We start from the raw sequence: 27,318 nt of genomic DNA on the forward strand, positions 1-27,318 counted from the left end.
ACACTCCATTATGCGTTGCTATTCCACTTTTGATCTATTTTTCTCTAATACTACCTAATAAGCTCTGTTATTTAATACTTGCATCTCACGTAGACTAGCAGATTGTTCATGTACTGAACAATATATATATTCAGCAACGGGCTTCCCATATACAAATCAAATCACTTTTATGACCTGTTTGGAGAATTAGGTTTAAATGGTGCAAAAAAGCTCCTGGAAAACTGTAATCTATTAAATGAAAACCCAGGGCCTGGAAACTATCGGTCTTATTTGCACATTGAGTCGTAACTCTGCACCAGTAAAAGTATTCCTGTACCTGTGCAGTTGTGTGATTTTTCCCAAATCTAAAAACTCAGCAGAACATCTGGAAAGTTGCACCAGTCACATTTTTCCAAGCCTACTAATGAGTAAATCCTTTTTTTTGTTAAATCATGATATTTGCTCAGTATATAAATATGCACAAGGGGCAGATTTATGTTAACTGGCGCATCCCCAGGGATGCGCCAGTTAATGTGCGCCACAGCTCCGCCACCCATGGTGCGCCGCATTTACAATGCGGCGCACCATGGGGCAAAAACGGCACAGATGCGTGACGCATCTGTGCCGTAAAGGCGGCGCATTGCTGGAGTTGCGTCGCAAGCGCGAAGCAGCTCCAGCAAGGCTCGGGGGGTGCCCTATCTGACCAATGCTGCATCAAGACCTACGCCTGCTTCAAGCAGGCGCAGGCTTTTGACGCAGCATTGGCCTGAAAGTGACTGAGTGAAATCTTATAGATTTCACTCAGCCACTTTTGCGAGACGCACCTGCCCCGGAACGCCCACCCTGCGCCGGAACCATAAGCGGCTCAGGGCTTTACAACGTGACGCATCTGCCTAGATGCGTCACGTTGTAAATCGTTCGTAGGGATGCGCCACGTTTACGCCACCTTGCGTGACGCAACAGCGGCGTAAACGTGGCGCAAGGGCCTCATAAATCTGCCCCAAAGTATTGTTACACATTAGCGAATGACGGTCCGACTATTCAATTACACATGTTTTTCCTTTTTGTTTTGATTTGTTTTTATTTACAGGGAAACATGTTTCCCATCGAGAACCCCCTCCCCCAATGAAGGTTAGGGATGTTTCTGTTCCTCTTCACAGTGTGGAAGGTGATTCACAGCAGCTCTTTCTTTGAGAAAATCTCCAACCATTTCCAGTCCTCAAAAAAGTAATAGATTAGTCTGCTAATACCCAAACACACTGGTTTATAGACATTCATAAACTGTTAAGTCAAACCACGCTTTGATCAATCCTCTCCACACCTCTGCCTGGGCTTTTTCTGCATGACTGGGAGCAGTTGTGGCTTACAACTATGCAATAGTTAATCCATTTATACCTGCTCGTTTTTTTTGTGTGGAAATCTGACACGCGTAATTGGAGGTATTTGCAGTCGTAAACATGCATTGATGACCATAAATGGCTTTGAAATAGGCACCCGGTGTTTTGCATATTTCGATAAACCAAGGTAATTTAAGTAGAGTAAGTACATCAATTTTTATTTCACTCTAAAGCTTTTATTTGGGGTTTCAATTGACTTACTTTGCTACTATGAAAGAAATACATGTGTTCTGACGTTCTTTCAAAAAAAGATCCAAAATGTGGTAAAACATTTTCTGTGCTGAGCTATCAAGCATTTTCATTAGCAGAGTTAATGTACATTCATTGCAAATAAAGGGTTACATGCTATACATCTCCAGACAGTGCCCTCGGTGATGGAAAAACGATTTCAAGTCAGTACCTGGTTTCTACTAGTGCCAGACCATAGAAAACTGCAGAAACAACAGTTGATGGACAGAATGCAGAACAATGTCATACATTCACCGCAGTACAGAGATCTGGGCCTAAATCCATCGTTTTTTTGCACTCCACACCACCTTAGTTCAGACATGGCCATATGCAAATCAGCCTTGACCCTGTGCCTCATGGGAGCAGACCATAGAAAACAGCACATGCCTTATAAACAATACCATGCATGTTTGAAACTCCGTTCCTGAAGCATGTTGCTTCCTTTTCTCTTTGGCTTATCCACTTGTAAACACAGCAACCCCTATTACCATCCTAGGGACTCAGCCCTATTATACAGCTCCTATAATATTTGCCATATGAATGCTGTATGTGACACTCATAAAGCCAAATCAAAAGATGGACAGGGTAAGTCTGATCCTTGGCAGATAGAGTTACTTCCGGGCTCTGATGTATCAGCCTCATTTCCCAAACCCACGTGTTCTATTAGCTGGAAATCTGCCGCTTCTACTGTCCCCTTATTTACTATGAACAGATGTCATAAAGTCGAACCCAACGCAGAAAAGTCTGTATATAGTACGTAAAGAATAATAAAAAAATGAAAGCAAAGAATCTAAAACACCATTATTAAGTTCAAAATATCTTTATAAACTGCTGTTAAACAGTGTAAAATCGTGCAAACATGGGAACGTCCATTTTATAACCATTTACAAACCTCCAGATGTTGCTTTGACATAGTTTTCTTAACTGATTAGTTACAGACATTCGCTTTTATACCATACACATCTGATTAACATCCTTTGATCAACTTCTTGGCTTTTTAATAATTAATTCAGAATCACAATTTTCTCAGGACAAAATTAAATCAGACATCCACACTTTCACACATAGGCAAGAATAACATAAATGTAAAAAGTTAATTAGCTGTACAACTGCCAAATTCAATGCAAGGAATAAGAATGAAATTATTATGATCAATTAGTTAATAATACACATACATTGGAACTTGTACTAATGAAAAAAAATGACCCAATTATGTCAAAATGTTTAAAAAGCGACTTTAATTGCAGAGGTTGTGCAAATTATTTTTTAAGCTTCCTGTGCATTTCATTTGAAAAAGACGTGGTTGTCAAGGTGATAGACATAAAATTATATGATTCATAGAATTCCTTTAAGATATTTCCTTAAAAGATTGGTGTTATCTAGTGCCTTGTATCATCATTTTCTTTGAAGAACTAAGGAGTCCTAATGGTGTGTGTAACTCTGTATTCATAATGTTATCTATAACCATGCGGGGGTAGTTTATAAGGCAATTTTACATTTTCATAATTGTACATTCAATGAGAGAAATCAAGATCTCTGATAGTGTTCCAAATTCTACTCCAGCCTGATTGTTTAGTACATAGGGCACTTTTCAGCTTCTGATTGCCCAAAACTTCCTCAAACACAACCATACCTCCAATAACCACTGTACAAAATCAAAAAAACACAATAATCCTTTATGGAATTGATATATTTTCCATATGCTGTTGTTGGAAATAGCTGTTTTTTGAGGTTTAGCCCCTGACATTTTGCTTGCTTCCTCCTCTGTTTGTGGCTTTGTTTCTGCTGGTGTTAAAACTCTGGGTACTTTACCACTGCTGACCAGTGCCACAGTGCAGGTGTAAATCAAATGCTACTAGTGGGCTTGCGGTACAAAAGGGGGTGGTGATGGATGGAGCATCTGAACCAATCAAACACTCACACCCAGTCAAAAGATCTGGGTTTGATCCATCACCGTTCTTTAGCCCACTCTGCCACCCCAGTTCAGACATGGCTATATGCAAATCAGTCTGACCCTGAGCCTCATGGGAACAGTCCAGCCCGAACTGCCAAGCCATGCCTTCCGGTCCAGGGAAGACATGGCTTGACAGTTCGGGCTGGACTGTTCCCATGAGGCACAGGGTCAGACTGATTTGCATATAGCCATGTCTGAACTGGGGTGGCAGAGTGGGCTAAAGAACGGTGATGGATCACACCCAGATCTTTTGACTGGGTGTGAGTGTTTGATTGGTTCAGATGCTCCGTCCATCGCCACCCCCTTTTGTACCACTTTGGCCGCCATAAGTGTGGCAGGGTATGTTCAGACGTGAGTCCCTTGCTCACTTTGCCACTGAATTCAAGCAAGCCGGGCTAAAGACGGCTGTAATGCCAGAAACCGGTCCTCGGAAGCTTGTTTCCGGTCCAGGAAAGACATGGCTTGGCAGTTCGGGCTGGACTGTTCCCATGAGGCACAGGGTCAGACTGATTTGCATATAGCCATGTTTGAACTGGGGTGGCAGAGTGGGCTAAAGAACGGTGATGGATCAAACCCAGATCTTTTGACTGGGTGTGAGTGTTTGATTGGTTCAGATGCTCCGTCCATCACCACCCCCTTTTGTACCACTAGTGGGCTTGCGGCACTGATTGTGCCACCCACACGAGTAGTCAAACATGTCTCAAGGCTGCCATTGCTGAGCCTGTGTGTGCAATTTTAACTGCTGTGTCTACATGGCAAGTACCCCTACTTCTCATGCCAAAACCATCCCTTTTAGGAAATGTAAGGCACCCCTAAGGCAGGTTCCAGGTAGTCTCATGGTCAGGGTATAGTGTATTTAATAGGTAGGACCTGTGCCTTTAAGTTTTGCAAGACCTGGTAGCATTGGGGCTGCTTTGTATCGCTTCACAAGTGTATCTTCCTATTGGGAACAGATAGAAAATTGGAGTTTGGTGTCTCTAGACCATGATTTAAAAACACATCTTTTAGTGAAGTTGGTTCTTAAATTGCAGATGTGAAAATGCCACTTTAAAATGTTGGCATTGTCTTACTTTAACCATTCTGTGCTTCTGCTTGTCCCTAGAATACATGTCTGGGTTGGATGATAGCTGGACTTTGTGAATTCACTCTAGACATTCACGCATAGGGTGCAGATGTATGCCCTGCATATCCTGATTTCCCATCACCAAGCTGATGGGTCTGCCTGAGCTAGAGTGGTGGGAGGAGTCAACACTTGCACCTGACATGGGCTGTGCCTGTCCCCTTACAAAGAGCTGTGTACCAATGTGTAGTGTGTCTGGAGCCAGGACTAGGAAGGGCACATTCTTGTGCACTACCAAGATCTTTTGCTAAAGTCACCCTACTTCAAAGGCTAAAATGGTTATAAGTGTTGGACCTCTGACACCATGTACTCAGAACACTTCTGGTCTGAGGACATTCTGCCAGGAAGAAGAGCTGTTGTGCTGCCAGGAGGTGTTAGAATAGGGAGTCTCTAATTTGCAGTGGTGTACACCCTGTCCAAGTAGGGACCCTTCCTTCTAATCAGGATAAGGGAGTTACACACCCAGATAATCTCTGCTCACCCCCTTAGTAGATTGGGCATGGGCAGTCAGGCTGATCTCAGAGGCAATGTGTAAAGTATTTGCACATAGCACACACAGTCACACAAGGAAAGTACTACAAATAGACACAATACCAGTTTAGAAAAGTAAAGGATCTTTATCTAAATCAAATAAGATCAAAATGACAAAACTCCAACATAAAAACTCAAAAAATGACTTTTAAAAGGTGTCAAGCAATCTGTCCATCGAACTCTATGGATGCAGTGATTTTTCACAAAGTACCTCAGATGCATAAAAATCTACAAGGCAAAACAGTTGCAGAGGAGGGAAGCATTGCAAAACACAGCGATGCATCGGTTCCTGAGTACTTGGGGAGGAGATGCATCAGTTCTACTGCAAGCAATAGAAGTGTTGTGTTGAATCCAGACTATAGGGGGACACAGTGCATCGAAATCCAAGATGGTTCTGGTCTGCGGGTGATGTGTTGGAAAATTTGGAGCACAGGTGCGATGCATGGAAATCCAGACACGCTGGAGGCTGATGTGTCAGCGGCAAACAGTAGCTGCATCGATTTTTTTTCAGCTTTGGTCCCATGATGCGTTGATTCTTTCAGATGCACAGCAGGGCCTGTGGGGGCTCTCGGAGTTCAGAGACATGGTGCACTAAACTCAGCTGCGGCGGTTTCTTTGGCCACGAAACGAGAATGCCTCAACTCCTTTGTGTTATGCATCGTGTTTGATTTCTGACACATCCAAGGTATTTTAAGGAGTCTTTATGATTTCTGTACCCAGCCTGTGTTCCATCGTGGTCGCACTGAACATTTGGATTTGTCCCGGTCAAGCGCGACCAGACAGCCTCGGTTGGAGCTATAGTTTTCTAAGTACTGCATTTTGATTTAATCCTTGAAAATTCATATCTTGACTTTTGTATGGTGGTTTTGGTCATTTTGGTCTTTTTTTGCTCAGACAAGTATTGGCTATTTTCCTAAACTGGAGTGGAGTACTTTTGTGGTGTTTTCACTATATAACTGTGTTTGTGTGTGCACAAATACTTTACACATTGCCTCTTTAGTTCAGCCTGACTGCTCTGATCTAAGCTCCCAGTGAGCATGGGTAAACTTAGTGTGTACTACAGTTACCTTAACTAGGATTGTTTTTCCCTACTTGGACAGGAAGCATACCTCTGCCAACTAGAGACCCCATTTCTAACAACTGTCATGTGCACATGTGTGTAATAGCTTTATCTGTCATGTTTCACTAACATCAATACATAACAATGTTGAATAACTCAATTCAATGGTGTATATTCTGAATTTTTCTCAAATGAGTCTTCCCGTGACTTAAATATATCCTTTATTGCATTGATTTAATTTCTTTGGTCAATTTCCCAAAAAAGGGCTTCATTAGAGTACTTTCATCTTAAGAAATACAAGTACAAAATGTGTCCACTTTCCTCTGAATTTTGTTGATCAAATGTAATCTGGTGCGGAAAACAAAAAGGTGCTTTACAATTGTATGTGTAAACCCATCTCATATACTTTTGAGCTGAATATGAGTAGAAGTCTACTACAAAATTAAAATATTCTCCCCGACCTTCATCATTTGAACTGCATAATCAATCAGCAAAAAATAAAAACATTACTTTCAAAACTGTTCCACTCTTTGTTGTGAAGGATATATTTGACAGATATTTCTGACAATCTATAGGGATCGAAAAATGAGTAGTTAGTTTCGAAAATTGACACTTATGGCTACAATAAATGTATGTAGGAGTACCTTCCCACTGGCCGGAGCACAACTCCAATAACAAAACCAATTGTTGTTGTCTGATTTAGATCAAGTTGTGAGCCAATAAATCAATTTTAGATGCAAACCATATTCATCTTTCCAAGGAATATTTATTATCGATTTATTAATTCATAAATGATGAAATATCCAATCAATAGTGATTTTCCATTGTGAAATCAACAACCCAATGCATTTCGGGTCAATCACATGACCCTTCATCAGGGGTCATCTTTCAAGGTTCTAAAAAACAAGAGAACAGGGGTCTGAACACTATACAGTCCGAAAAGCTGCCATATTACATCAAACAATAATTGGGGCTGCCATTAAGTATAAATCACCATACTACCCCTGAGTAACAAGGTGAGAATATCTGGTTTTGTGAAGCAACATCTCTAACCGATGTTTACTTTGGTGAAGAGACGCTAGCTCTCAGTGATGTCACTGTCCATGTAATGAATGATGTAATATGTGACATCATCAGCAGTGCATTGCGCGGGAGCGAGTTATAGTTAGCTCAACTAACTATAACGGCAGAATTTCTCTGGTTTTGTATGAGTGAAATGTCCAACTAACTATAACGTCCCTGAAACCTGTGGTTTTTTCAGTGAATTTCTAAGGGTTTTTAAAAGCTAATTTCTAACTATAACGTCCCTGAAACCTGTGGCCTTTTCAGTGAACTTCAAAGGTTTTTTAAATGCTAATTTCTAACTATAACGTCCCTGAAACCTGTGGCTTTTTCAGTGAACTTCAAAGGTTTTTTAAATGCTAATTTCTAACTATACCATCCCTGAAACCTATGGTTGTTTCAGTGAATTTCAAAGGTTTTTTTAAATGATAATTTCTAACTATGACATCCCTGAAACCTATGTTTTTTTCAGTGAATTGCAAAGGTTTTTTAAATGATAATTTCTAACTATACCTACAGAGGTAGGACAAGTGCAGAAAGAGGAAGAAATGTGCAGAAAGAAGTAGGAGAAATGCATAAAGAAGCAACAGAAGTGCAGAAAGAGGAAGAAAAGTGCAGAAAGAAGCAAGACATATGCAGAAAGAACCAACAGAGGTGTAGAAAGAGGCATTGTTGCAAAGTCATCCTGTCCCCCCAACTTTTTGCTGACTGGTACTGGTGGTAACTGACTCTGATTATCCAGGCCCGGAGCCAGTACTATGCTAAAAGACACTTAGAGTACAGTGAAAAAACCAGTACACTATGGGTTGGGGTACATTTGCGATTGGCATGAACTTCCCAGTAAGGCCCTAGTACATAATCGGGCAGAGGGATTAAAACTACCTCTAACTCAGAGGTGCAGAAAGCGGCAAGAGAAGGGCAGAAAGAAGCATAAGAGGTGCAGAAAGAGGCAGAAGAAGGGCAGAAAGAAGCATCAGAGATGTAAAAAGAGGCAAAGGAGGTGCTCAAAGAGGCAAGAGGGATACACAAAGAGGCAAGAGCAGTGCAGAAGAACCAAGAGAAGTGCAGAAAGAAGCAACAGAGGTGTTAAAAGAGGCACAAAAGGTACAGAAAGAAGCCAGAGAAGTGCATAAAGAAGCAACAGAGGTGCAGAAGGAGGCACGAGGAGTGCAAAAAAAAGCAAGAGAAGTGCAGAAAGAAGCAACAGAGGTGCTGAAAGAGGCATAAAAGGTGCAGAAAGAGGCAAGAGTAGTGCAGAAAGAGGGAAGAGAGGTGTAGAAAGAGGCAAGAGAGTTGCACAAAGAGGGGAGATGGGTACAGAACGTGGCAAGAGAGGTGCAGAAACAGGCAAGAAAAGTGCAGAAAGAGGCATGGGAAATGCTGAAAGAAGGAACAGAGGTGTAGAAAGAAGCAAGAAAAGTGCTGAAAGAGGCAAGTTAGATGCAGAAACACACAAGAAAGGTACAGAAAGAGGGGAGATGAGTGCAGAAAGAGACAACAGAGGTGCAGAAAGAAGCAAGACAGATACAGCAAGAAGCATGGGAAGTGCAGAATGAAGCAACAGGGGTGCGGACAGAGGCAAGAGAAGTGCAGAAAGAAGCAACAGATGTGCAGAAGGAGGCACGAGAACTGCAGAAAGAGGCAAGAGAGTTGCAGAAACAGGCAAAAGAGGTACATAAAGAGACAACAGGGGTGCAGAAAGAAGCAAGACAGATGCAGAAAGAAGCATGGAAAGTGCAGAATGACGCAACAGGGGTGCAGAAAGAGGCAAGAGAAGTGCGGAAAGAAGCAAGTAACATGTAGAAAGTAGCAAGAAAAGTACAGAAAGAGGCAAGTGAGATGCAGAAACAGGCAAGTAGGGTAAAGAAAGAGGGAAGACGAGTACAGAATGCGATACCAGGGGTGCAGAAAGAAGCAAGACAGGTACAGACAGAAGCATGGAAAGTACAGAATGAAGCAACAGGAGTGCAGAAAGAGGCAAATGAAGTGCAAAAAGAGGCAAGTTGGGTGCAGGCAAGAGGTTTGCAGAAACAGGCAAAAGGGGTGCAGAAAGAGAGAACAGGTGGGCAGACTGAGGCAAGAGAGGTACAGAAAGAGGGAAGAGGGGTACAGCAAAAGGCAAGAAAGATGCAGAAATTTGGAACAGAGGTGCAGAAAAAAGCAAGAACAGTTCAGAAAGAACGAACTGAGGTGCTGAAAGAGGCAAGAGGGGTACAGAAAGAGGCAAGTGAAGTGTAGAACAAAGCAAAAGAGGTGCAGAAAGAACCAACAGAGGTTGAAAAAGAGGGAAGAGGGGTGCAGAAGGACGTAGGAGAGGTACTCAAAGATACAAGAGAGGTACAGAAAGAAGCAGGAGGGGTACAGAACGAAGACAAGAACTGCAGAAAGAAGGAACAGGGGTACAGAAAGAGGCAAGAGTGGAGCAGAAAGAGGGAAGAGAGGTGTAGAAAGAGGTAAGTGAGTTGCACAAAGAGGGAAGAGGGATGCAGAAACAGGCAAAAGGGGTGCAGAAAGAATCAAGTGAGGTGCAGAAAGAGGCTAGTGAGGAACAGAAAGAGGCAAGAGAGTTACAGAAAGAGGCAAGTGAAATGCAGAAGGAGGCAAGAGAACTGCAGAAAGAGGCAATAGAGGTGCAGAAGAGGCAAGTGATGTGCAGAAAAAAGCAAGATAAGTACTGAAAGAATCACAGAAGTGCAGAAAGGTTGAAGAGTGGCACAGAGAGAGGCAAGAGGTGCAGAAAGAGGCAAGGGGGGTGCAGAAACAGGCAAGAGACGTGCAGAAAGAGGCAAGAGAATTGCTGAAAGAAGCAACAGAGGTGTAGAAAGAAGCTAGAATAGTGCAGAAATAGGCAAGTGAGATGCAGAAACAGGCAGGAAAGGTACAGAAAGAGGGAAGACGAGTGCAGACAGCGATAACAGGGGTGCAGAGAGAAGCAAGACAGGTGCAGAAAGAAGCATGGAAAGTACAGAATGAAGCAACAGTAGTGCAGAAAGAGGCAAGAGATGTGTAGAAAGAGGCAAAAGGGGTGCAGAAAGAGGGAACAGGTGGGCAGACTAAGGCAAGAGAGATGCAGAAAGAGGGAAGAGGGGTGCAGCACAAGGCAAGAGGGATGCAGAAATTTAGAACAGAGGTGCAGGAAGAAGCAAGAACAGTTCAGAATGAACCAACAGAGGTGCAGAAAGAGGCAGGAGGGGCTCAGAAAGAGGCAAATGAAGTGCATAACAAAACAAAAGAGGTGCATAAAGAACCAACAGAGGTTTAAGAAGAGGGAAGAGGGGTGCAGAAAGGTGGAACAGAGGTGTAGGAGGTATATAAAGAGACAACGGGGTGCAGAAAGAAGCAAGACAGGTGCAGAAAGAAGCATGGAAAGTGCAGAATGAAGCAACAGGGTTGCAGAAAGAGGCAAGAGAAATGCGGAAAGAAGCAAGTAATGTATAGAAAGTAGCAAGAAAAGTACAGAAAGAGGCAAGTGAGATGCAGAAACAGGCAAGTAAGGTACAGAAAGAGGGAAGACAAGTACAGAAAACGATAACAGGGGTACAGAAAGAAGCAAGACAGGTACAGAAAGAAGCATGGAAAGTACAAAATGAAGCAACAGGAGTGCAGAAAGAGGCACGAGAAGTGCAAAAAGAGGCAAGTGAGGTGCAGAAGGAGGCAAGTGAACTGCAGAAAGAAGCAAGAGAGTTGCAGAAACAGGCAAAAGGGGTGCAGAAAGAGGGAACAGGTGGGCAGACTGAGGCAAGAGAGGTACAGAAAGAGCGAAGAGGGGTACATCAAAAGGCAAGAAAGATGCAGAAATTTGGAACAGAGGTGCAGGAAGAAGCCAGAGCAGTGCAGAAAGAACCAACAGAGATGCTGAAAGAGGCAAGAGGGGTACAGAAAGAGGCAAGTGAAGTGCAGAACAAAGCAAAAGAGGTGTAGAAAGAACCAACAGAGGTTTAAAAAAAGGGAAAAGGGGTACAGAAAGGGGCAGGTGAGGTACACAAAGATACAAGAGAATTGCGGAAAGAAGCAACAGAGGTGTAGAAAGAAGCTAGAATAGTGCAGAAAGAGGCAAGTGAGATTCAGAAACAGGCAGGAAAGGTACAGAGAGAGGCAAGACGAGTGCAGACAGCGATAACAGGAGTGCAGAAAGAAGCATGGAAAGTACAGAATGAAGCAACAGTAGTGCAGAAAGAGGCAAGAGACGTGCAGAAAGAGGGAAAAGGGGTGCAGAAAGAGGGAACAGGTGGGCAGGCTGAGGCAAGAGTGATGCAGAAAGAGGGAAGAGGGGTGCAGCAAAAGGCAAATGAAGTTCATAACAAAACAAAAGAGGTGCAGAAAGAACTAACAGAGGTTCAAGAAGATAGAAGAGGGGTGCAGAAAGGTCAAACAGAGGTGCAGGAAGATGCCAGAGCAGTACAGTAAGAACCAACAGAGGTGCAGAAAGAGGCAAGAGGGGCACAGAAAGAAACAAGTGAAGTGCAGAGCAAAGTAAAAGAGGTGCAGAAAGAACCAACAGAGGTTTAACAAGAGGGAAGAGGGGTGCAGAAAGGGGTTGGAGAAGTGCACAAAGAGGGAAAAGACGTACAGAAAGAGGTAGGAGGGGTACAGAAAGAGGACGAGAACTGTAGAAAGAAGCAACGGAGGTGCTGAAAGAGGCACAACGGGTGCAGAAAGAGACACGACAGGTGAAAAAAGAAGGAACAAAGGTACAGAAAGAGGAAAGAATGGTGCAGAAAGAGGGAAGACAGGTGTAGAAAGAGGCAAGAGAGTTGCACAAAGAGGGGTGCAGAAACAGGCAAAAGGGGTGCAGAAAGAAGCAAGGGAGGTGCAGAAAGAGGCAAGTGAAATGCAGAAGGAGGCAAGAGAACTGCAGAAAGAAGCAATAGTGGTACAGAAAGAGGCAGTGGAGGCGCAGAAAGAAGCAAGATAAGTGCAGAAAGAAGGAACAGAGGTGCAGAAAGAGGCACAAATGGCACAGAAAGACATAAGAGGGGTATACATAAAGGCTAGAGATGTGCAGAAAGAGGGAAGAAGGGTGCAGAAAGGGGTAGGAGAAGTGCACAAAGTGGGGAGAGAGGTACAGAAAGAGGTAGGAGGGGTACAGAAAGAGGACGAGAACTGTAGAAAGAAGCAACAGGGGTGCTGAAAGATGCACAATGGGTGCAGAAAGAGACAAGACAGGTGAAAAAAGAAGGAACAAAGGTACAGAAAGAGGAAAGAATGGTGCAGAGAGAGGGAAGACAGGTGTAGAATGAGGCAAGAGAGTTGCACAAAGAGGGGTGCAGAAACAGGGAAAATGGGGGCAGAAAGAAGCAAGGGAGGTGCAGAAAGAGGCAAGTGAATTGCAGAAGGAGGCAAGAGAACTGCAGAAAGAAGCAATGGTGGTACAGAAAGAGGCAATTGAGGCTCAGAAAGAAGCAAGATAAGTGCTGAAAGAAGCAACAGAAGTGCAGAAAGAAGGAAGAGGGAAGAGGGGTGGAGAGAGAGGCAAGAGGGGCGCAGAACGAAGCAAGACAGGTACAGAAAGAAACAAAAGAAGTGCAGAAAGAAGGAACTGAGGTGCAGAAAGAGACAAAATGGCACAGAAAGACATAAGAGGGGTACAGAAAAAGGCTAGAGATGTCCAGAAAGAGGGAAGAAGGGTGCAGAAAGAGGCAAGAGGGGTATAGAAAGAAGCAAATGAGGTGCAGAAAGAAGCAACAGAAATGCAGAAAGAGGCAAGAGAGGTGCAGAAGGAAGCAAGAGTGGCTTGCACACCATTAGTACCAATTTAACACCCACATTTAGCAATAAGTAATAGGTGACCATTCTAGGTTTGCAAAGGGACTTCCACCACGCTGTAACACTTGTTGCTGCATTTTTGGTAACGTTTGAGCCGTTTAAGCTAGAAACAAGGCTTTTTTTGTTAAAAAATGCCGATTAGGGAGCAGATGATGAATTATGTGGCTAATGCAGAACATTTATAATTGTGCGAAAGTCGGTGCAGTCAAACAGTCACATAATTCCAGTGACCCTGATCATACCTCTGATTAGGTCCAACAGTGTTCCTCAGTGATTCCTTCTTTTTTTGTCTCACTGAGTTCATAGTTGAGCTTCTATGGAAACAAGGAAGACTAAACCTGAGGTTACCACTCCACAACACAGACTACCATACCACATAATTACTCTCTGTAATGCATAATTTCACTCTACATAATTCCTATACACTAAATACCACATACTTTCTAGCCACATAATTTCTCTGCACAACATACCACATAATTCCACTACACACAACGTACATCCACCCTACTCCAAAAAACATTAGTAAAAAACCTTTGCATTTACAAAGCCAATAGCTCTAATTCTCGCAAATGTGAAACCTATTACATTACAAACACTTCTTTAACAGGTAGCCGCATTTTCAGAGTGGTGGAGAAAGGGTACTAGGTCTCCAACCAATGCTCAGCAATTCCGCTGCGTAGGAGTTGCAGGAGGTACCAGGAGGGCTTCTAGGCTCCCAAAGTCCCTCAGGAGTAAATTGGACTTCATCCCCCATCCTGTAGTCTGCCAGGAGGTGCATTTGCAGAGTGGTGGAGAAAGTTGGGAATGGCCCTAGAAGACGTCTAAGCAATCTCACTATGTGGGACTTACTGGAGGTAACAAGAGGGGTAGTTTGCCCCAAGGACATCCTTGGGGGCCAACTACCCCTCCTATTACCTCCAGTAAGCCCCACACAGCACGAATACTAAGTTCTCATAGCAGGCCACACCCCCTTTGCCCACCACTCTGCAAACACACTCCCTGGTGTGCTCTTGGATGGGGATTGAAGTCCCCTTCTCTGCTGGGGGTCCTTTAGGGGCCAACTAGCCTACCTCTTACCTCCAGTAAGCCCCACACAGTGGGATTGCTGAGAGGTGGACAAAGGCCACGCCCCCTTCCCCACCACTCTGCAAAAGCGCCTCCTGGCACGCTCTAAGTTAGGGTATTATGTCCCCTTCATTCCTGAGGGTCCCTGGGGGCCAACTAGCCCACCAGGTACCTCCAGTAAGCGCCACACACCTGGATTGCTGAGGGTGGTCAGAGGCCATGCCCCTTTTTTACACCACTCTGCAAACATGGCTCTTGGTGCACTGCTGGCTTCCTGCTCTCACTTCAATGAAGCAAAGCAGAGTTTGCTTTGGCAGGGCGGAAGCTGTGCTACCGCCCTGCCATAGCAAACGGCAATGTCCCGGGGGTGGACACCCCTGGACTTTGCAGGAGGGTGGTGGTCCCCAGGGCTATCAAGGGCTCCTGGAGGGGGGCAAGCGGCCCGCAAATAATTGATGAAAGCCCCGGGGAGGTTGCAGTCCCCGGGGCTTGGGGGTGTCCGTGAGATCCATCCACCCACAAAATAAAGCCCCGGGGAGGTGGCAGTCCCCGGGGGCGCTATTTTGTACCTTTTTTCAAGGGTGCTTCTTTTAATACTGAAGAGCATTGATATATGGTCGAAAATGTGTCTTAAAACCTTTCTTTTTATCTAATATGCTTTTCCATTACAAAGATGCTTTTAACTTGGTATGTGGTCTGGAAAATGAGAAAATTACGAATGCAGCCATCTCATTCATATTAATAGCAATAAGAAGAAGGAAAATTCACTCACATTTGGATGCATTGGTATATGAAAATCCAGGCGAGTGTATATAGATACGATATGTACCGCACCTTGGGACATACAATATGCTCTCATTTCTTAAAAGAAAAACTGTAACCAATCCCTCTGTTAAGAATGCTTTTATGGGGTCATACTTTGCACCAAATAAAGTTTGCTTGACTTGACTTGATATATGGCTTTTATGCTGTGCATTCCAGCCATACATGCATGTTAATGTGATCTCTATATGCTAGTTGGAGATATGGTTTACCAACAAGGATCTGCATGTGAGGGGAGAAGCATAGTTTAATACGGCTTAAATGTCAAAGCTCTATTGTACATAACAATTTTAATTAAATTGCCCTTACCAATGAGCATGCACTTGCAGTGATGAGAAGTTCAAAGATCTGATTATTTTTGTCTGCGGGTACTCGTGATCAAGCATTTTAAGATGAGAAAAGCAATGCTAGAAATATCAAGAGGAAAAGTAACACCACTGGATTCACCACTCTCACATGAAATATTAATAACATGTGGGAACTTGAGCTCTCTGTTCCAGTCAATGCTACCATAACAGGGTCTAAAATATTGACACAAATTCAGAAGACTAGGACACCGTGACCCTTATAACAATAGAGCATTTTAGTCAGGGTAGTGTGGCAATTTCTCTGAATTCAACCCAATCTAAATTACCTACAGTTTTCCTCTAGAACCATTTTAGTGCCTCTGTTTTTTAGCTTACAAAAATGTACATCCTTGTACTTACAGACATATATTCGCAATGATGAAAGTAAAATTAGTCAATGTTGAAGATATTGCTGAGATTGTCATGTCAACTATGTCCTTTTCTAAGACGCAGGCTTTGACCAAGATTCTATCCATTAAACTAGAGGTATCCAATATTGAGCCTGGAGGGCTAGACCCTTGCTCAGTTTTCAAAATAACTGCTGACAATGCAAATTATTCCCATTTAGATTAATAATATTATTATTATTATTATTAGCTAACTTGTAAAGCGTCTGGTTACGTCAATGGAGTGTCCCCGCGCTCGGACATCAATGGAAACCCCACAACAATCCTGACGTATCAATCTTCCTGTGAAAAGGCCTGGCAGAAAAATAAAAGCAGAATATTACTTCTGTCCACCAGACGGGAGTCGGAAAAGCCAAGCTTTTAGGTTTTTCCGGAACAGAGACTCCGACTCGCAGGTCCTAAGATCCATAGTGAGGTCATTCCATGCCTTAGCAGCCAGGAAGCCAAAAGTTCTCCCTCCAGCTCAAACCTTCCGCACATTGGGCACAATCACCCTGGCAGAGCCAATCGATCTCAGATCCCATGCGGGCCGATAAGCTGTAAGAAGGGGGAGCAGGAAGCGCGGCCGCTTCTGACTAAGGATCCTGTGACCAAAGCATAAGGCCTTGAAAGTGACTCTGGCCTGAATTGGGAGCCAATGAAGTTTCTTCAAAGCTTCCCCCACCGAAACCCACCTAGGGATGTTCAAGATCAGCCGGGCTGCAGCATTTTGGACTTTCTGCAAGAGGTTCAAATTTCTAGCCGTCAACCCTAAATGCAGAATATTGCAGTAATCAAGGCTAGATGTCACAAGAGCCTGTACAATAGCTTTTTTAGAATCAAGGGGGAGAAGGTCCAGAAATTTGCGTAGCATTTTGAGGATGCCAAAGCAGGCGCCTGCCACAGCAGTAATTTGCTCATAGAAGGACAGATTTTCATCAAACCATACTCCCAGATTCTTCACTTTTGCTTTCGGTACCGGGGTAGGCCCAAGTTCCACTGGCCACCAATGCTGTGACCAGAGAGAGGGCTGTTTTCCAACAACCATCACCTCTGTCTTCCCTGCATTCAGCTGAAGGCAGCTGTATCTCATCCAGTCCGCAAGCTCCCCCAAGAAGGCCTTAAAATCAGATGACATTGCAGATTCATTTTGCTCCAGAGTCACAACCAGCTGAGTGTCATTAGCAAATGCTTTATCTCATGCCCCACGACAATATCCGCCAGAGGGTGTGTATAGATATTAAACAGGGTGGGGCTGAGAGCCAAACCCTGTGGCACCCCCCGCGACAGAGGACAGGCTCTGGACTTATATGGGTGTTGCAGAACCTGAAAGGATCTGTTCTGCAAGAAGTTTTTCATCCATTCCCAGGTGTCGCCATCGACACCGGCCTCCCGCAGCCTCTCAAGAAGGAGGCCGTGGGACACCGTGTCGAACGCAGTACTCAGGTCCAGAAGGATCATAGCAGTAGTCCTGCCCTCGTCTGCAGCAATTCTCAGCACTTCTGCTGCCAGGAGAAGGGCTAACGCTGTGCTATGGAGTGGCCTAAAGCCAGACTGGGTATCATTGAGAACCCGTCTCTCTTCCAGAAACATAGACAGTTGTCCATTAAGATGTTTCTCTGCAATTTTTGCTACATAGGGGAGCAAAGAGATCGGTCTCAGATTTTCAGGGAGTGCGGGATCCAAAGATGGTTTCTTCAGCAAAGGAACCACCATAGCCTGTTTCCAATTATTGGGAACCTGTCCGGTCCAAAAGGACATATTCAGTAGAGAAGTGAGAACCGGGGCAATAACTTTCTTCCCTTGCCGCAAAGATTTAGGGGGAACCGGGTCCAACTGTGACCCTGATTTCACGACCTCCATCAGTCTTAGAACCTCACTTTCGGTAGGTGGTTGAAAGACAAACTTATCCTTGGTCCCGGGAACTTCTACAACAGGAGAGGGGACAAAATTCCTACTACTTTCTGGAAAGGTGGCATATATTAATAACTACATTTATCCCACATGGATATCCTGAATATCTGACATGGGTCCACTTTTCATGGGCCAACACTGAAAACCTCGCAATGAATTGCTATCTAGCATTTTGTGCAGATTTCTACCGCTGAAGCTGCCTTATCAAGGCTTCCAGATACAAAATCTGCCTAGTCTTAAGCAGACCTCTGGCCTCTTCCCACCATTCCATGCTTCCAGACTCTTAATCTCAAATGTGCAGGTTCTCTTTAATCACAGTTTTCTAGCTTTTCACTGTTTAGCTATTTTTGTTTTCCCTTCTCTGCTTTTTGTCTCTCTCATGTTGTGACTCAAAGTTTGATGATAAAAATAAGGCCTGTTCCATAATGGGTGCAGGTGCTGACCACCGACAACTATTAGCACCAAATTTGCAGTAGGTGCAACATTGATAATTGATGTTGTGTATAGGCCTGGGCGGAGTTCGCTAAGTTCCACTATGCGGAACTCCGCGAAGTGACCAAAAAACTCTGCTGCGCTATGAAGAGTTCTGCAAATGGTGGCGGGCATTAGGTCACGCCGTTCGTTCTGACTTTTGGTGCCGAGTGTCTGTCCCGAGCTGGTAAATAAGTGCGAACGGCACCATGCGCTGCACAAGAGTGCGCATCTTTTTTCTGCCACTTGACCAAAAGTTCTATTCGAGTGACAGCTTCCTCAACGTGAATGGCTTTCTCAATGCAAGCAGTAGTAGCCATCGGCGACCGCCCATGTTGAGAAATCTCACCGGAAGGTGGTTTGGAGTAAGATTTTCCTCGCTCGCGCTTGCCAACTTAAGGCTGGTGAGCAAAAGTGAGGAAAAAACTAGCAGAGCAGAGTTTTCAGAACTCCGTGCACAACGCGAAGTTGGAAAAATTCTGCAAACTCCACGAGCGGAGCCGAATTTCGCATCCAGCCCTAGTTGTGTATCAGTGTGGAAACTATTCTATAATAAGCTCCACAACCAAAAAGGACTTTATACTGCACATTTTCAATTAATAGCTTCTATCATGTCATATGAATGCCCTCTTGCAATGCATAGTCAGAGATATTGAGGTGAATATAAAAGACAGGAAAATGAAAGAACAAAATAGAATGACTGCTGCTGTGGTTAGTTTGAAAAAGGCACTATATGAGAACCAGACTTGTCAGTCCTTTCTGAAATGGTAATGTAATGGAATTTGTCTGAAGAGAAAATCAAGTATGTTGCACAGATGGGGCCCCTTAAACTTAAAAACCTTTTCAGAGAAGATTTCTTTACTTGTGATAGGGTGGGTAAAAATGTGATTAAATGTGCTGATGATTCGGGGCATGCATCTTTAATGAAGAGGGTAGCACTCCCAATTAGAGCTTTGCACTTTGTCCAAGGGAACTTGAATGTATTCTCATAGTTCAAGGCACAAAGAGGTGGAATGGTTGCATCGGAATACCATTCACAGTAATATCATCTGACAAAGAATATGCCCTAAATGTGGTTTAAAAAAATCATCAGATTGGGCCTAGATTTTCTATTATTAAATCCAAAGGAGCAATATTTTTGTAACCAGTTTTTGGGACACATTATTTATGTTAAAGTGTATTCTTTACCATGATATGTTGGCTCTTTACCATGTTCCTATCCAAAAATAAATTTTTCATGAATGGTGCCTCTGTGTTTTTTACTGGTGGTGAGTGAAGTAATGAATGGGCTTCCTCTACACAATAATGATTTTAAATGTCAGGTCACCCATATATACTGTCATTACTGTACTACCTCAGTTTTACATCAATTATTTTCTTCTGAGACTCCATGTTGATCATCTGAATGGAGCTCAAGTGGCGTAAGTTCACATTGCGTATTATCATATTACTGTCTTCTCCATGAGGTTCACGCCTTGTTTTTTGTCATTCATCCAATCAGAGGCACACGTACCATACAACACTTTCACCAAAAGATGAAGAAGCAGTGGTTGGTGAGGTGGACTCCAGGTGAGGGGCAGCGGCTCTCCGTTCAGATCCATAAGGCCTCTTCCTCCTCCTAACAATCTTCCTTGTGTTGGGTACAGCAGCACTGCAGCTCCTCCTCTTGTGCGGATTATGCATCTCAGAGCCCTATTCAGTAAAGGTATTTCCCATAAGCACATCATGGGAGAAACCCTTTACTGAATAGGGCCTTAAGACTATCGGGTCGGTAGCATCCCAGCTGCCAGAGTCTCCTTGGAAGACAACTAGTGCATCAGCTCAATGGTTTCTAGAAGACTAGTGGTTCTCGCATTCATACTTACACGCACACTTTTTGAATACCATAATTCTCTATACGATATTATTCCAATTTTCACAGTATTTTAAGATGGCAAGAATATTTAGCTTTTTTACAAGAGTGACTTCTGAATAAATGTGTTGATGCTGAAAAATATATTTTTTATCTCACTGCAGAGCTGGTGTTAATGTTACTGGCTCTTTCTTAGTAACATTGTGTACTGAGCAGGCTTTGTGTGCATACATCAAGTTACCAACTGCATAAGAAATCCTGGTCTTGATTCAGTTGCTCGGGATCTTAAGGACCAACAGATGCCAAGATATTCAAACCCGGGGGCTTCCTTTTTTAATCCTCTTATAGCGTTTGGAAATAGGTGGATAAAACGATTGTGTACCTTGCAGGATGGTCCTAATATTTTGAGGATGCTCACATTAAAATTATACAAATTATATATTTAGACACATATAAATAAATTAAAACGTGCGTTGGGGAGTGGAAATTGAGTTGTTGATTACTTTTTCCATTCATATTGGTCAAAGAGGATCATTTTTACACCTTGTCTGGAATTTTTTATTTTTTATTTTATGTTACAACTCTTTGCGTGGAATATGTCCTTTTTACTTTGTTCCTGATTTACCATGTAATTGCTATATAATTATAACTCCATGAACGCAGTCTTGAAAAAATCCCAAAGATAAAACATGTGTTGGCTGCCATTGGATGATGCTGTTTACATTGATATATAATAAAAACGTATGTGCAATGATGAATTTAAGCCGAAAGATTGATTTTCATCAATGTTTGATTAATGATACCATGAGTTGCAACAATTTGGCCTGATTTTCAATTTTCACCGTATTGCCAAACATAGTTCTTGTATCTTTTAATACGTGTTAATTTTCTACGTGTCACTTTATTACTTGTATTGGAGGCTAGCTTAAATGCACTTTCTTTTTGGTTCTTAATGCCAATCAAAATTATTTTAATCTGTGTTAATCTAAAATAGAAATGTATTTCAAGCAGGAGGCGGTACTCTAGGTGCTGAGAACTCTTCGCGTGAGCTTTGAGAAGGCCTGTAATAATTTAGAACAGGTACATTGTCATTATTCTGCAGTAATCCAGAAAGTGGCTTTGTTACCCATGACCACCTGTGCTAGAGGAAACCCCTGGGGTTCAGTGAAGGTTACGCTTACAAAGGAGTACCAAGGCCGCAATGTGATTGGGGGTCTAATCCCTTATTCAGGTGGATTCTTTTCTGTTCCTAATGACTGCTACATAGAAATATCCACTGGCCATTTCGACGATGTCTGTTGGCCAAACGGTGACACTTGGCACTTTAATTATTTCCTACATTTAACTCTTTCTTTAAATCCTTAAACTTTTACTGTGCTCACAGACAATTATTGAAGTTTCCACACACGATTTTTCATGAAAAAAGTGGTCTGGGTAGAACATAAACTATGAGATGATCTGTTTCCAGATGCAGGATGGAAATCGTGGGGTACAATACATCGCATTTGCACACAAGAGCATTTGCCCAATCACATGTGTTCATATTTTATAATGTATATATTTTCCTCAACTAAACCTCGAGGGGCAGATTTATGAAGGCCCTGCGCCGCCGGTGCGCCACTTTTTCCCATGTTAAAAGTGACACACCGGCGGCGCAAGGCCTTCATAAATCTGCCTCCGAGTGTTTTACTCAAACAGGTTCAGGGAACATCAGAGTCTGATGCTAAATATGGGTAAGTAAATGGAAGTTTGAGCACTTCCTTAAAATGATATGTTTAGAATATGTGCCTCTGTGCCTTTGTCTGTAATATGGTGAAGGTCAAAATTAGTTTTTAATTTGCATGGAGCCATGCAAGTGGGGCCCTGTCACTGCATATGGTATTCTTATTGGCTGTAACAATGTTGTGAATAGAAAAAGTAATCATAGTACCCCCGGCAAGAGGTGAATCGGATGACTCTGACTGACATTCATATGTCCTCCCCCTGGACTCTGAACCTCTCATATGACTCATTGAAAAGCCTTTTTGTAAAAACCAGTCTGCAAAAAAATGATATCCTCACACTAAAATCTAGGGGGCATATTAGTAAGAACCTCGTTAAAATTATCGTGCAGTACATCTAACCTGGGCTTCTATTGGAATTCTATAACGCATATTAGCAAGCCTGTTATCGCCGTTTTAGCGGCAGTTTCCTGCCGCTAAAACTGAGATCATTTTGACGAGGTTCTTGCTAATATGCCCCTTAGTCTCACAACCAGTTTGTAGTAGCGACCTACGGCGAGTTGACCCCGCAACCTTATCTGCGACTCCTTTTGTTAAGATCCTATAAATTAAGGTTTTCAAGGCTGAGAATGGTCCTATTTGATGTGGGGGAAATACTCTAAAGATTGAAACTTACACAGGCTTTGTTTAATAATGTTAGAATTCCCTTTTTAAGATTTAAACACCCCACATATGCTTGGTATATATGAACAGCGTGTTTTAGATGTATAAACTCTATCATATAGATTCATCAAGCATTTTTGCGAGCCCAAACGGTGCGAATTGCAAAAATCGGCCGTTTGCGCCCGCAAAAATAGCATTTGGAATTCATCAATGGGTCAGGAACTCGCAATTAGAAAAATCGCAAATAATTGCGATTGCTCTAATTGCGATCGCATTTAAGGAATCTCAATTAGAGATTCCTTAAATGCTATTCATGAACCTTTGAAAAATTGCGAATTCGCAATTTTGGGCCGCTATTTACCACGAAGTCAAACCTCGTGGTAAATAGCGGAAACTTAGAAAAATGCCCTTAAGTGCATTTTTCTAAGTTGTATGTTACACACACACATGTCCTTGGGACATGTGTGTGCGTAACACCAGCGTCCAAGATCATTTCAGGGGTGCAACAGGGTGTCCTTTGGACACCCCTGCACCCTTGAAATCGCAAACTCAAAATGCGAATCGCTAATAGCGATTCGCACATTGATATGTCTTCCCATTCATTCCTATGGGCCTTTAGGCCCATAGGAATGAATGGGGAGTTATTCCTTATTTGCGATTAGCAATTAGCTAATCGCAAATAAGGAAGCTGTAGGAATCGCAAAATAAATTGTGATTTGTACTTGAATCCTGTTTTGCGAGGCCTGTAATAGTGATTCATTAATAATCGCTATTACAGACTCGCAAAACGGGACTTTGATGAATCTATATGTATGTGTTTTAAAGATTTGATTGGTTTTAATTAACTATGAAATAAAGATTTGTATTATTATTAATAAGATGAAGGATACAATTCTGAGTCAGACAAAGCAATTTCTCCATGGCAGACATTGCCCCACCTGATTATGAGTTCCTGGGCGTGAACTTTCACCCAGAGTTATCACGTGTATTTCCATACAAAACGTCCTCCTGTAAAAAACTGAAGAGATCTGTGTACATCCACAACGTCAGAATAAGGATTAAATATGGAGTCTGAGTTGTGCATGTTGGTCCCGATTCTAGTCATCTAAACTTGGTGATGCATGGTGCTAGGGCGGGAATACTGAACAGAAATGGTGATCCCATCCCAGGTGTTTTCCGATTCCTCCCACCAACCACCCCCAACTCCACCACACTCCCTCGATAATGTGCAGCTCGGAATCAGGGCCGAAGTCCCAACCATTCTAGTGACTGGAACCAATGCCAGGGAGAGCATGATTACTGCACCTAGCTGGGTTAGTAAATAATGCCAACATTGTGCAGTAATTGACGCAACACACGATCATCTGCAGATCTCTTTCTTTGCATAACGTATATGGCGATAGGTTGAGCATCCTTACCATTCTGTGGTAAGGATGCTCCCACCTATCCATCAGTGTTAAGTACAATATATCTGAGGCATGCACCATGAAGAGGTCCAAGGCCAGAAAATGTGTCTTTAGTAGACAATAGTCAATGTTAAATCAAGAAGGGCTTGCCGTCGCTGTAGGATACATTATCAGGCAACTTCACTCATTCATAAACTTTCTAATAGTACACAAATGCTTGCCACATGCTTCCCTGTCAAAGTCTGAAACCCTTTTAATGCATGTTATGTACAAACAAGGTTCATCTTCATTCATTCGTCCTTAGGCCCAGCTGTGTGTGCCACAAAGAGCGCTGTGAAGCCAGTTTCATGTACAGAGCCAGGCAACTCTTGAGGTAGCCCTTTTTCAACAGGCCTTGAAATTTGCCTGCTAGGTTATTCGCATTACGGTGTGAACCAGCTCCTCCCATCAGCAACTTTCGGTGACAATTAATAATTTAAAGGTCTGACTCGTGATGTAGACGACCACCAAGACTTGCTTGAAATGAGGCGTGTTAACCCTACAACTGTCAGCCTAAATGCAACTTCTCACCGTGATGTAAAAATATTACATTCCAATAGTAAAATCAACGGCGGTGTAACCAGCCCACCGTGGTGTTTTAATGCTGGTCTCTCCTAATGAAACACTAAATTGACTCCATTTTGCTGGTACTTCCTTTGTTTCAAGCACAGCAGCTGCGTTTCGAAATTAGGCCATTCACCAGGCCACAAAGGGCGGTTATCCAAACAAAGGCGCCAGAAGTTGGAAATTAATGAGAACAAGAGGCAGTGAACGCACGGCTGCCATTAAATAGACATTTATTTCAAGTTAGAACATTAAGTAACATGGAAACGTTCTACCGTCAAACAACATGGGAACGTGCCATGCAAAACGTAGCGACCTCATTCACACAGGTTGGGGGGGGGGGACACGGCAAGGTGTACGCAAGCTGCATTCTGCTTTCCCGTCAAGCTCGTGTGATCATACATAAAGGCAATGGACATGTTGATTAAAAAAGAAAGTAAAATTAAGGACGGTGGCGGCGCCCACTGAAATGACAAGGCGTCCATTTTGAAGTCGAGAGTAAGTCAGACAGCGGCACAGAGCTAGCAATGGGTGCCAACCCAAGCCGGAAGTGCAATCAAGGTCAACTTGGCGCTTGACGCTGGATGTCTCTGCACTTTTTTACTGGGACAAATGCATCTAACGTTCCTAGCCAATAATCAATGGGGTGTGTTCCTTTGTTTTAGGTCTCTGCGGATAAATACACTCCTACATTTGTTATAAACAACTAAATGTTGTGGAAATATGCAAAAACGAATTAAACGCTTTCTGGCTCTACATCCACCAATCTGTCTCGTAGTGTTCTTGTTTTTCTATTCAGTCTTTCTGTCTCCTTATCTGACAGATAAAGAAATATTGAAACATTATACACAATAGGCATTCATATGGGAGGGATACATAATAGGTGACCATATTGAAGGGAGGATAGGGAGGGAGGAAAGGAAGAAAGGAAAGGAAAGGAAGGGAAAGGAAAGGAAAGGAAGGGAAAGGAAAGGAAAGGAAAGGAAAGGAAAGGAAAGGAAAGGAAAGGAAAGGAAAGGAAAGGAAAGGAAAGGAAAGGAAAGGAAAAAGGAAAAAGGAAGGAAGTAGAGGTTGATTTTATATTAATGGGTGTGTGGTTGTGTACAAGTGTCTATAGACCAAGCATACAGATACAGATGCACGATTCATCGGTCCTTTCATCCATATGTGACGTGAAAAGATGCATTGCCCTTCCCTCTCCAGACAAAAGATCCCACAGGCTGCAATGCCCGGGAGCATTCCTCTGCTGGCACCGCTGCCTGCAACCCATGCAGCATTTTCAGCAATAACCTTGAACCAAGCGTGCCACCTGTTGGGCCAAAAAAACCGCCGAGCCAGCGGCTTTCGGTGGCGGCTGCCCTTCCCCCTCTCCTTTGTCATAAAGCAGGGAAGGGGCTCATTAAGTGACGCGTCGGGTTCCATTACCGGGCGGTTGCTGTGAGCACCGCCGCTCAGCCCTCCCTCCCTCCCTCCCTCCGAGAGGCCGCGGGCACTGCACAGTCCCACGGGGCACGCGGCCCCTGCTCCCCCGACCCCTCTGCCCCCAGGCTCTGCCCTGGAGCGTGCGAAGGGCTCAGCCCCCCAACACACCCTCTGAGATGGATATCAAGATGCAACTCCAGACCCACGGCCCTGAGCAGCGCCTCCCGCCTCCCACCCCAGACACACACACAATGTCAGAAGACACCATCAAGTGCCAAGTTCAGTCTTTTCATCTCCACTCCCTTTCCTTATAAAACAGCGCCAACCTTCGGCTGATGGTAAATATATGAGAAAAGAACAGCTCTGCCGAGCAGAGAGAAGCACACAGCTGCCGAGACAGTGACTGCTCTGTCAATCACCCCGCTCCGGGCCACGGCCCTCTCCTCTCTTGTTATCCTCCTCTTGCTGCCTCCACAAAGCTCCCTATGTCTTTCCCGGGCTTGCAGAAGATTTATGAACGACATCCATACATGTCAATACAGCGCTTTCAGAAATAATCACACGTCGTGACTTGCTTCGCATTGCATTGTATCACAATAAAATAACATGGCAGTCCTCTCAGGTGCAAAGGTGTGACGCCGCCGGCCGTGGACACTTTCTCCTGTTGCTTATTGTTACTTTATGTAGCAGTTTCTGACACGAACGCTAAGCAGCTTAGGGGAGCCTCTAGGCGCTATGCAGTACGCTTTGACTAAATAAATGCATGAATGACTGCACAGAAAAATGAGTGAAGAAATGGAGGCAAATAAATACACACACAAATAAAAGGAGACGATGGCACAATAAGTGGACCGTGGTATATAAACACGTTTAATAAATGCATGGCTGATGAAATACATGGTTGAATAAAAGAACACAAATCAATAAGCGCATACATAGAGAGAGATACAGACAGATGAATGTATGAATCAAAGAATGAACGAAGCAGTAACGTAATGTTAATCAGAGGAACCGCCGAAATTGACTGAAGTACGAAGCGCCTATAATTACATAAGGAGATACAAGCCGAGATAAACATAGCTCAAATTAAGTGATTCATTGTTTTTCTTGAACATACTCAGATTTTATTCTGAACTTTCACGTGGTTATGCAAGCCATAGAGAGTAACAATGAAAAGCAAGGCAAGTAAGTGCAGGGGTAGCGACCGGCAGTGCCCTCCACATGGGATACTGTTGCGCATGCGCGTCCATTCTGTCCAGAGCCCGGGAACACGAGGATGCACGAGGAAGGGAAACAGGTGGTCTCTGTCAGGAGAGTGATGTAAGCCACGGAGGAGGGTCGTGGGTGGTCACAGGCCAAGGGCAGGGGGCTACAACCCCTGGGAAGCTTAGCACAGCTGGACATTGTCAAGGGATCAGGTGATTGGGGGCAGGGGGGCAATATTTCTTTGAAGGGTTCTGAGATGTGGTTGTGACGGGACGGGGACTTGAAGGTGATTCGTGTCAATAATCTTGTGAGTCATGGGGGAGGCTCGCAGGGGGTTAGT

The 27,318-nt window shown here is 43.5% G+C and overlaps 1 protein-coding gene across 1 annotated transcript in view; it reads right to left on the reverse strand.

Annotated features, from left to right (window-relative positions):
* The window catches only part of GRID1 (glutamate ionotropic receptor delta type subunit 1), a 2,290,275-nt gene that overhangs the window by 2,244,116 nt on the left and 18,841 nt on the right, over window positions 1–27,318 (reverse strand). The window lies entirely within an intron of this gene.

This window comes from Lissotriton helveticus, chromosome 5_1 (assembly GCF_964261635.1).
Source record: "Lissotriton helveticus chromosome 5_1, aLisHel1.1, whole genome shotgun sequence".
NCBI classification, from domain to species: Eukaryota; Metazoa; Chordata; class Amphibia; order Caudata; family Salamandridae; genus Lissotriton; species Lissotriton helveticus.